We start from the raw sequence: 12,190 nt of genomic DNA, 5'->3' as shown, positions 1-12,190 counted from the left end.
TCCAGACTTAAGCGACGCTCAGCAGGTATGAGCCGTGATCATGTCACAACCATGGATGTAGTATAAGAACTGGATAGCGTGGCTATATGGTCACAGCCCTACAACCAGCTTACACCTTACGTTTTTATTTTATTGTATTTATTATTATTTCATATAAATTTTGATGCGTCAACGACACTAAAACCCGCAACACGATCCGCATGTTATTTTTTCCACCCAGATCCGAGCCCCGAAAAATAAAAGTTTTTAAAAACCACCCGCAAATCAGCTGTTTCTGCGGGTACCCTCCCCAGCGCAGGACTCTGCTATATAATGAGCAGGCGCTAGGGTTAGCAATTTTAGGTAAGTTACCTGGTAGAACCTCCTCTACTTGAAGTGGTGTAGTGAGGGTGTTTGCGTTTAAGGTGCTGCAGTATCGTCGACGTGGTGTGATGGTATGCAAGTTCGGCTTTGCTGTATACACACTGAACGATATTTTCGGCACTTCGAAGTGTGAAGTGGTCCCACACACCAGACGTTTTCGGTCTTTTTCGTCCACCTTCCGCCATTGTTCAAGTCCGGCATCGCTGTGATATGTCCGTCAATTAAGACAGTCCGGGTGACACACATACACATACACTCACACACACCTCCTCTCTCTCTTTACCTCTCTGTCCGTCAATCACAACAGTCCGGTGACACACACACCTCATCTCTCTTTCTCTCTCTCCTTTTCTCACACCATCTCTCTCTCACGCACACATACATACACAAACGCGCGCACCCGATAGCTCTCATCGCCATGTGATGTTAATTAAACGAAGCCTCGAGGTAAAGAATTTGCCTCGATCATTTTTTGTACTCGAGGTACTCGAGTTACTCGAGTAATAGTTGCAGCCCTAAACTTCAGCTATGATAAATGTAGCTCTAATACTAACGTATATAAAGAAATAAAACTACTATGACGTATTTTACAAGGTGACACCCCTGTGGCGTTTGCATCTGTGTTTTCTGCGTTGTAGCTTTTGCAAATTGTCCGACACTCACCAGCCACCGTAGCTACAAATCTTACCTCTCACATGCCGTGTAAGTGAAGCATCCACGCATATAACTTCCTGGGTGCCCACCCAAGTGCCAATGTGACCCAAACTCATGCATAACACCATGGAAACCAAACTAAAGTAACCTAACGTTGAATAATCGAGCACAAAACAAAACATTGGCTCCTAAAGACGTCATCACCTAATTTGTATAATTGAGCCCTTTGCACACTAGACGTGTGTTTTTTGCACAAATATTTCGCTTGTTGTTTATTTTTTCTTTAACCTTGGTTAAACCTGGTCTGAAAAGTTGTTAGTTGGTATCACTGTCCATTGCTTTGAGACGTGATGAGAACTTTTCAGGTTGTTTTTATACACAGGAAGTGTGTATAGAAACATCTTAAAGTAGTTCCAACTGTAATTTTTCATTTTTTATTTCTTAATTTAATCTACAATTCATATTAATTGACATTTCTGTAAATATGCCAGAGTTAGCCAAAGGGCCAGTTTCCACTTTTAGTCCCTGGCCGGATGTTGAAGTAAGCGACTTAATATGAAATTTCTTTTGTTGAATTTTGTTTTTATGTCAAAATATCAACTCTCCTCCTTTATTCTTTATCCGAGCTTGGGAACTGCAAAAGTGACTAAAAAAGAGGCAAGAAAAAGCGAGATTCATATGCATAAGTCGCCTGCTCTGACTGTAGCTGCGAGGGACGAGGACTCGTCCGTCTGTAAGTGTTTTGGATTAGAAGCAGCAGGTGTTTGAGATCGCTACATCCTTTCACATCAGTCTCCAAACTCCAGAAAACTCGCCAGATTTGTTGCTGGTCTTTCTTTAAAAATGTTGCTAGAGTGGTTTGAAAAGTTGTTAGTTGGCATCACTGTCCGTTGCTTCGTTTTCCTTCAGTGCATCTTTAATGTGACGAGAACTTTTCAGGTAATTCTGAAAATCTTGTTTAGTCAAAACTTGAATTTTCTCCTCTAAATATTTATGGCATGTTTTTCAAATCTCAGAATCAGGATCTAATCAGAAACCAGAATTTATTGTCACTTCTAAGAGCACATCTTGGCATACGTGGAGAGGAAATACTGCGGTCCACTGATCAGACACAGAAACACAAAATAAGACAAAACGATAGCAAACATTTACAGTGGGAGCTACTGGGAGAAAGTGCAGATTTTTCTTTGAAAAGAAATATATTTTTATCAATTTAAATCCTTTTCTTGTCCTCTGAAACAGTGAGAAATATGAGTGACACATTTTTGACTCTGTTCCTTTCAGAGTTTGTTAAAATTCAAGTGAAAGTTTTTTTGTTTTTTTACACGTAGTGAATTTTAAGAAAGTTTTCCCATCACTGACCGTTAGTTTATTTGTTAATCTGGTAGAAAACCACCAATAGTTGACCAACATCTTTCAGGAAATGAGTTTTCTGTTTGTTTATCTTTGGTTTTACAGAAACAAAGCTCCTGGTTTTGACTTCCTGGGATTAAGAAAAGGACAAACATTTCCTGAAATGCACCGTTTCGTTCAGAAAAAGTCAGACTCCATATGACGGTGAAATCACGCCTCGCTTTCAGACGTGAACCTGCAGAAAGGCCGCACACGTCACGGCTCGCCTGCTCTACCTGTCCGCCAACAAAGAGCCGCGCACGGAGAGGGGACGCCTGCATTTTACGACGGTTTGTCCCATTTTTCAGAGCCATTAGTGCGAGGAGTGAGCGCGTCTTTATCCGCGCGGCGACATTAGAACGTAATGAATCATGAAGAAAGACGATTGTTCCACGCCACTTTCTCTCACAGGTGTAAAAACATCATTATCACCAGGCTCCAATTGATGAAGAGTATTAAACCCCCCAAATTGATTTTCCTTACTCTGCGATCACGATGACACCAGCAAAGAGACGACGAAGAAAAGACGCAATCATCAACAACTTTATATTCCAATCAGCATATCTGAGCCGCACCAGGAGAAAAGAGGAGAAGGAGCCGGGGCCTCAAATCAGCTCAAATTGCTTTGCTTTTTTTCCCCCTTATATCATGAAATGTTGGCGATTATCATGAAACGCGTAAATTGAATTCTTTTTTTCATTTAAGTAATAATTGATTTGACATTTCCCAGCACTTCAAAGGCAGTTTGGCCTGAAGGCTCTGCAGTAAATTACAGTATAAAGCCGAGGATTTACCATTAGCTGAGTGTCAAGAGCGCTCGGCTTTCTCCCCCGTTTCCTCCCCCTCTATCTCCCCTCCTGAAATTCCAGTCAAACTTTACACAACTTGCCTCGGCCGCTCTGTTTGTGTGTGTCCAGGTCTGCTGGTTTATTGTAACACTATAAAGGCGCGCTGTGTTTATCAGTAAACCGAGTCGCCCGCTTCCATTATAACTCCTCTCACTTCCTTGTTTAGTTTGTATATTTCTCTGCAGAAAATGTCTTTTCGCGCGCGCAGGGAGGAAGCACGGGAGGAGAAAAGGGGGGAGTGTTTGATATGTAAATATTCAGTTCAACAAAGTGCAGGTGTTATCTGCGCCGACAGAAGCCGACACTTTGAGCCGGGGATGTCTGAAACGTGCAGACACAATTAAAACACACAGGCTGGACTCAGAGCAGAGAATGAGGAAGATATTTTCATTTTTTATTTATTTAAAGAAAAAAATCAGATCAGGTGTGGTCAGTGTCAGACGCCCTCCTGACTCGAACGGTGGAAACAAAGCTCTGGGTTTGCAGCACGCGGTCGATAACGTGAGCTTATCGGACGCTTTGCAAAGAGGAATCCATACTTTGACGGATGAATGCAGCAGATTTCTTATGATTATATTCACATTTTTAAAACCTTTACAAGTCTCTGGATCTAAACACTCTTGTCTTACCTGACGGGATACAAACGATGCAAAGATTTAGTCATAATTAAAAAAGAACGAGCATTGAGCCGACCCATAAACTGATTTCTTTTGTGCACAAACTAATATGCATCCATATCATAAACCTGTTAGCATGCACATTTGCGTACACACATTTTTTTTGGCTAATATTTGCACAACCTCTGACCAGATGCTATTGTTTGTTATAATATTAAAAGTGCAGAGAAAAAGGGATTTCTATCAGAAAATATAACTCTCACTTAGGAACCAAGACAAGCAGAGTAACACCTGGTCAACAGAAAGCGCCAAAACTAAAGGGTGCTTTTCAACCACAGGAACTCAAGACCTGTTAAGGAACTCATGAGGAACCAGGGACCAGATCTAGTTCCTAGGACATTAATCTTCCTTAACATAGCCGTCTTTTATTCTGCATACTCTTCCCTCTGATATGTGCAAACACATCTTTAAACATTGATTTTATTATAATGAAACATTTGAAATATTTTAATTTCAGCACTGTCATGTGCAATATGTCACTTTTGATATTATTATTATTATTATTATTATTATTATTATTATTATTATTATTATTATACCCACTAGAAATGTGTAATACCCGGTCTGAGATAACTTGTTTGTGTGCAATAGTCTGACTGCGACTGTCCCCTTTCTACTCTGTGTACAGTGCTTTTGGTACTCTAGTGTTTTTTGTATATTCTTTATTGAAATTGTTTCATATTCTTCATTCTCTATTTTTAAAATGTTTATATTCCCTATTTAAATCTTTTATACATATCTTTAAATCCTTTATATTTTTTACCTTTAACTCTGAGACAGCCCTGCACAAGATTTCCATTGTGGACTGTCGGTCCATCTACAGATGGCAAATAAAAAACCTTGAATGCAATTCCTTTTTTTCTTGTAAGGCACAAAGTTCCAGGAACTTTGGGGGCGGGGCCTGTAATCCCGGACATTTCTGACTGGTGCAGCAGCCACCGTATCTTTATTTCCTCCTCCCTCTGTCCAAATTAAGTAGGGATGTTCAATACCACTTTTTATGCAGACCCATACCAGTACGAGTACTCCTTCTTGAGTACTCACCGATGCCAAGTACCGATACTATTAGTACTTTTGATACATAAAATTTCAATGAACAGTGACAGTTCATTTTGATCAAAGACAGCACAGTCTCTCTGACATTAAGTCCAAATAAAACACAAACAACTTCCTCTGAGTTTAGAAATTTTTTTGATAAATATTAAAAAAATATAAATTAAAACTGCACAATAAAACTAACCACTGTCAGAGTTTGAATATTTTTTAAAGTAAACTAAAGTGCAAAATAAAAAAAAGTTTAACAGTTAACTCTTCCTGGTTCAATCATATTATCTGAAAAGGACCTGGCACACATTTGCTGTGGTGTTAAACCGCAGCAATTAGCAGCATCTAGTGGCGAGGAGGACTTCCTCGACGTAAGATTTTCTTGTTTAGAGTATCTGCTGCTGGTATCTGCAGCCTTCTTGAATACTGATACCTTGAAGAAAGGCTGGTATCGGCCTGATACCGATACCTGGTGTCGGTATCTGGCCATCCCTAAAATTAAGCTGACCCCCAGCTGTGGTGGTCTTGGTTTAGTGCCTTCCAACCAATGGTCTTTTTGAGCCTGATTGTGTGAATGTGTCTCTGTCAGCTCCCGATGTTTTGGTTTAAACAGTGACCTTGTAAACTGGAGACCTTCATCTGAACGTGTCAGTGGAGATCCAGGTTACATCAGCTGTTCAAACACAGAAGAAGTCCTCAGGAAGTCATCCTGGTTTAGTTTTCAATCGAACGTCCAGGTCTCTTCATTAAAAAAGTATTTAATGTTGTTTTAAACATGGAACGTCCCGAATTAAAGGGGACGCTCTTAAAACAGAAACATCGTCCGATCTCTTGGCTTTTGAAATCTTGCTTTAATTGAAGCATTTTAGGCCTTTTGATTCCTCTTTATCTCAAGAGCTTGTCTTCAAACAAACACACTAACTGCACGTGTATGGCCTTGGTCATTCTATCTTTCTTGCTGCCATCTAGTGGTTTGGAGTTGAAGTGCAGTTACTTGTGTAGTTTTTTACCAATGTACGGTTTTAAGCCAAAATACCCCGTCACAGGCAGCCGGAGTGGAGCTGGTGTTAATTCAAAGTTGTTTCTTCTTCTCAAAGTCTAATCTCTTCTTGGTTCTCCATCCAGACATATCTTACTATTCCCCAAAAAAAACTATGCAAAAACAGCAGCAGTCAATCATCGTTAAAAGTGACGTAAAACCTCATTTTTTAACCCCTAATGACTAAAGAAAAAAAAAAACTTTTCAGAATAAATGTGAGAAACATTTCTACCAGGTGTTTTTATTTTTTAAGGTTTGACCACAGCTCATCTGGAATGACTGGGGAGATGGATTTTTTGACCTGTGCTGCAGCCAGCCACCAGGGGGAGCAGTTTTTGTGGCGACCATGGTTTTTCTAGTCATCATCAGGCCAAAGGAGCCTGGTTAGTTCCTTGGAGAAAGGTTCCTGGTACATGCGCAGAAAATCGCTTATAGTAGCTTTAAGTTTGGCCACTAGTTTGTACAACATTCATGCTAACACCTGCTGTAGTTACGCCTGAATGATTTCCAGCTCATCAAAATCACATTTTCTTTAAGGTTTCGTTGAAAAACATCAAAGTTTCCTGAATTTAAAAACACAACTTCATCACTCTGCCGCATCTCCACACGCTCTTGATCGCTCAGATTTATTACGACGAGTCTCATTAGCGAAACTTTAACTCATGCAGGCGCTTTACACACACACACACACACACACACACACACACCTCTACCTCCTGATTGTCACCTGAATCCCGAGTTAGCTGGAGGTGACACGTATTGTCTTTTGGCCTTGAATTAATGTGCCTGTAAATACGTTTTTTTTCGCCCTCATTCCTATTTGTTAAGTTATTCATAGAAGTGCTGATTGCAGGCAGCCGTCACAGCTAAATGAGGCCCTTTGTTATTGTTGAGTAATTAGGACAGCCATCATCGTGCTCCGAGATGACAGGGTCAGTTAAATACTTTCTCTCTCAGTAGTCCGCGGCTGATTATGGCAGAGAGGGAGGCAGGCCTGGGAGGAAGAGGAGGAGGAGGAGGAGGAGGAGGAGGAGGGGGGAGGAAAGCAGACCTTATCTCAGGCAATTAATCAGAGACACTCATATTGCGGGACAATTATTCAAAGCTCACTCCTGCATAACTCAGCCCAAGGTTCCAGTGGGCTCGCTGTCTCTTTCCATCCAACCACACTGGAAGGTCAGGAGAGTGAGAGCAAGGTATTGTGGGAGTGTGTGTGTGTGCAGAAGACAGAGACACGGCGTGCGCGCGTGTGTGTGTTAGTGCAGGGTCAAAGTCGTTCAAAGTCTCCTCTCCTCTGGAGGCTTTTTTTTGTTTTCCGACGAGTTTATTCCCCGTCATGTTTACATGTATTCGCTTTTCTCGCCGGTGGTGGAATAACATGGGCGTCGCCGCTTAACGTGTGTGTGTTGGTGTGTGTATAAGAGTGTGTGTTGAAGCCCAGGGCCAGCATTATCAACATTCCTCGGTGGCAGCAGGGTGGCTCGCCTGGCACAAACAGGAAGAGGAAATAGCTCGACTTAACTGCGGTTATCTCCTGGAGAGCCCTCACAGTGTGTGTGTGTGTGTGTGTGTGTGTGTGTGTGTGTGTGTGTGTGTGTGTGTGTGTGTTTAAATATGGATCCCAGTGGCGATGGTAAACAGCAGTTGATCTGTTTATTAAGAAGTTCTTCATTAGCATCGAGACATTGTTGATATTTGGAGTTTTTAGCAGCAGCAGCAGTGGTGCACTGTGGGGTGTGGTGCGTTCAAGGGCATCAGGAATTTTCCAATGTTACGGATATTCAGGATAGAAACAGATAAAGTCTTCTGGGGGTTGCCAAAAGGGGAGACAAAAGTTTGAGTTAAGAGTGAAACCAAAAGTCAGAGTTAATTTCTAAACTTTTTTCCTGAACAAAACGTGTCGTTATGAAACTTAAACGTCAAATTTAGCGAATCAAAGCAAAACATGGGCATAAAACTCCAAAGCTCCTGTGAGTTACTCTCTGTTTGCGTCGTCTCTGGCGCCCCCTGTGGACAAACAGTGTAACAGTTTTTTATAGATTTCAAATGCCGAGAATCTGAGCTGTAGGAGTAATTACCTCACACGTAGCTTTGGTACCAAGAACTAAAAGTTGGTTCCACCTCATTGAGAGTTTTGCAGTCCACACAGAGATTTTCAGATCTGTTGGGAGCTACTGTGTTTTATTACATGATATTACACTTTGTTAAAACAAGTTCTGATACAACATGGAAGAAGGGACATTTACAAACATTTATAAAATATATTTTTGTTCAGGGAAAGTTCCTATGAGGAGTCCCTGTAGGTCAGAAACTGTTCGCTTCAGAGATGAACGGCGAGATGATTGAGTTACAGAGAGATCTGTGGTGAAGGGATTGAATTTCTTGTTGTCTGGATTGCAAAATGTAGTTGTTGAAACTGTTGTCAGTTCAAACATGTTTTTGTTTTGTTTGTTTGTTTTTTGCTTATTTAAATAATATCCATTTGTCACTTCCCTTGATGGTTGAAAGTTTGCTTTGAGAGTTTAAATGGCCCAACAATAACGGCGTGTTAACTTTTCATCTGTCAACATTCAATGATTTTCTTTTAGCCCCCAGAAATCTGAATCAGAAACTGATTAGAAGTATTATAAAAGTAGTAGAGGTAGTATAAAAGTATTCCTCTCATACTCTGGTCAGGCTTTTTCTGTTCAGTCTCTTTTTTCCAACCTCTACTTAAAAAAAAGTTAAAGACTTTGCAAAAAAAGTTCATTTATCTTCTATGAAGTCTTAAAAAAGTGAGAAAAATCAGATTAATCTCTAACCTGTTTAATTCTACTGGCAACAAAAGTTGTTGTTTTTTTTTTGTTTTTTTTTACTTGTGGACTCTCTTGAAGTGTTTGTTTGACTGTGGTTAGCAAGTTTTAAAATAAGAGTATATGAAAAAATATGAATTAATTAATGATGATGATGATAGCTACAAAATAAATAATACTGATTTTAATAAAATAATAGTGAAATAATAGTAAAGTAATGAAATGTTTTAATATACATATACATATAAAAATGTGAAAAAAAAATCTTACATATTTTTTTTACTAGGGAGAACTAAGAAATGAAATGCATGAACTTATTTTGCAGGGAAAATTTGGGATTAAACCAGTTAAAAGTGTTAAATAATAACCCTGTTATTTAAGAAGAATGTAAAAACTAAGTTTACACTAAAATGAGAAAAAACAAAATTGTTTTTTTACAACTTTATCAGAAAGGAAAGACAAATGATTTGTGCCATATTAAGTGAACTTTTGTGATTTTAAAATATTATTATTTTGCTGTATTTGGTGTTTTAATTCAAGAAAACTGAATAAAATTGACAAATTTGCACACATGTTCTAAATGTTGACTAAAGTCACAGAAACTGAAATGCTGAGGCAGGGAAATTTTGACCAGGCAGTAAAATGTGCCTTGTAGTTATTTATTTATTTTTAAATATTTTATTCAATTTTAATTATATTTTGTTACATTTGTTATTTTTTTAATATTAAATTTAATTTAATTATATTTTATTGATTTTATTTTATTTTTTAACAATTAATTTAATCAATTAATTTATTAATTTATTTATTTATTAATTTTGAAACGATGAAGATGGATGGATGGATGAATTTCAAAGTTTTTAAAATTTTCTGAGACACACAATTACATTTTAATAAGTTCTAAGGACAATAAATAAATAATAAATTCCAAAAATACATTCAAAGGGAGTAAATATCAATAGATTACTAAAAAATCAAAACTATTCTCTCAGAAAAGTTTTTGCCACAGCAACCAAAATAACAGTATTTACAGACATCGCTAACTTTACCAGCAAAAAACAAGATCTGGGGAAAGGTTTTTATCTTAAAGGAAATTAATAAATTAGCCCCAGATATCTTTAAATAATTCTTGTTTGTCTTGGAGTGTGTGTGTTATGAAAAATGTGCTTTTATTTTATATATAAACTCAACTCTACCAGCTTTAATTTGAAAGTCAGCCCTCTCTTCCTGTTTGGCTCAGAGCTAACCCCAGCAGGTTTGTGTGTCACTGTTCCTCAGGTCATCAATAAACAGATAATCCAGCTGATCATCCTGAACAGAGCTGATCCTGCTGAGATAACCCATCCATTCACCCCGCCCTGTTATGTAAATCATTACACTGACGGGAACTATTTTTAGCGTTTGAGCGCGTGCAGAAAAAAAAAAAAACCTCCTGCAAATAAAACACGTTTAAACTCTGGCCGACATTCAGGAGCATTCATCGCCTCGCCTTTCTCCCTTTTCTCTGCTCTCCTTCCAGCCCAGACCTGATCCACAAATGTCACCTCCACTCGGCGAATAAAAGGAGAGGAAGACATCGAGGAGGAGGAGGAGGAGGAGGAGAGGAAGAGAGAAGGAGAGTGTCATAAAATGCAAATGCAGCCGGCGTCCGCTTTTTTACAAATTAAATGTCAGGACGTAAAATATTGTCAGTTTCATTTTGCCGCCAGAAGGATGACAAATCCATATTCTGCCTTAAATAAAACTCTCGCCGCCGAGGAGGGGTAATCATGGCGGAACAAAGCGGCGTGATTAACGATAGCAATTTATTGTATCTGGCGGCCGGCAAGGGAGACATCATGGTTATCATAATTCATATCGTAAATAACCGGGCCCGGCCAATCACAAGGAGGCGCCGATGTCATCCCAAATAACCTTTGATAACAATTACCATAGAAGGAAGTACAAACCCTGGAGTCACAATGTTATCTTATCCCCATTCTCTGCTTGTAGAATACAACACTATTACCATATAGATTAGACTATTTATAATGCTGTGTGTCATTCTGGGCGCGGCTTTAGGTTGTCAGCGTGTGTGTGTAGGTAGGAGACACAGAGAGGTGTGTGTGTGTGTGTTGTGGGGTAGGTGGACCTGTCGTTGGGAGCAGATTATAGCCGGGTCTTTATGAGGAGCTGAATTGCCCCTCGCTCAGTATCACACGGACGCACATTGCCAGGGCGGCCCTCGGCTTTCATAATGGCGTAGTGTGTGTGTCCACGTGGGAGGGGTCAGGTGTGTGTGACTGCATGAGTGTGTGTGTGTGTGTGAGATGAAGGGAAAACTAGAGGAGGAGATATTAGCAGGGAAGCGTTGATAAGTGTTGGAGATTAGTGGCGGCGTATCTTGTCCGAGGTGTTGTTCCTCCTTGTTTTATCTGCTGATAGAAATTTTCTGATGGAGAGCGGTGATATGTGGCTACACACACACACACACACGCACACACACAGGGCCCACCCACTGCTGTAGACTCCCGCCCACGGGATGTGAAGTCTTTTTTTTTCACCTTTTATTAAAATTCTGTTTGGATCATTTTTTACAGAAATCTGCAGAATTAAAGACACCCTCTGCGATTTTTTTTCTGGCTGACGCATGCTTCAATGTTTGAAGCTGTTGGTCAGATCACATCACAAGAAGAGCTAAAAGCAGAGACAGGTTGATGCACAGCTTAACTGACTCATGCTACAATAAATCAGGAATTCAAACCTCTTTGGAGTTACAGAAAATTCACAGTATCTTTTTTCCCCCTAATGTTTATTAATAACTTCATCCATGGTCTGTGTCGGATCTTCATTGTAGCCTGATGCCTCTGCACATAGCTTGGCGATCAGATCTCTGCATGGTAAACTTTAGCTCAACTTCAATGCAACACTCTAATTAAATTCTTGAATAATGCCCCCAAGGGTTGCAAAAACAAACTCTATTATATGTGGATCTGGATCAGGGGTCTGCAACCTTTACTTTCAAAGGAGCCATTTTTCCTCAGCTCACCTGGATTAAAGTCATTCAGGAGCCACAAGATCTACTTTATCTTCAGACTAAAAAATTATATTAAATTCTAAACATCTTAAAATTGAGTAAATCTAAAAAATTAAATTCAGTAAAAATGTAGTGGATAATTATCTAAACAAGAAGTTTTTGTAATCATAGAATTGTGCATGTGATGTCTTGGTGTTTTATTTGAAATAAATTTCCAAATATTTTTAATAAAAAGAAAAAAAATGTAATTTCATAAATTTGCAAAATTTAAGACATTTCTATAAGTTGCAAAATTTTTCAATATTTTTTTTATTAAACTCAAAAATTAGGAATTTTTTAAAAAGGAATATATTTCTAAAAATGTG

The 12,190-nt window shown here is 39.1% G+C and overlaps 1 long non-coding RNA gene across 1 annotated transcript in view; it reads left to right on the top strand.

Moving 5' to 3' along the window:
* The window catches only part of LOC141810470 (uncharacterized), a 50,810-nt gene extending 40,126 nt beyond the window's left edge, over positions 1-10,684 (top strand). The window contains exon 3 of the long non-coding RNA XR_012600109.1: positions 10,329-10,684. This is a non-coding gene — a long non-coding RNA (uncharacterized LOC141810470). The remainder of the gene's footprint in view (positions 1-10,328) is intronic.
* The last annotated feature ends 1,506 nt before the right edge of the window (positions 10,685-12,190 follow it).

This window comes from Halichoeres trimaculatus, unplaced genomic scaffold (assembly GCF_033239565.1).
Source record: "Halichoeres trimaculatus isolate MK-OKI-2021-1 unplaced genomic scaffold, fHalTri1.1 fHalTri1_scaffold_21, whole genome shotgun sequence".
In the NCBI taxonomy this organism is placed as follows: domain Eukaryota; kingdom Metazoa; phylum Chordata; class Actinopteri; order Labriformes; family Labridae; genus Halichoeres; species Halichoeres trimaculatus.
The sequence above is the reverse complement of the archived record's forward strand: the minus strand, read 5'-3'. Positions and strand labels throughout refer to the sequence as shown.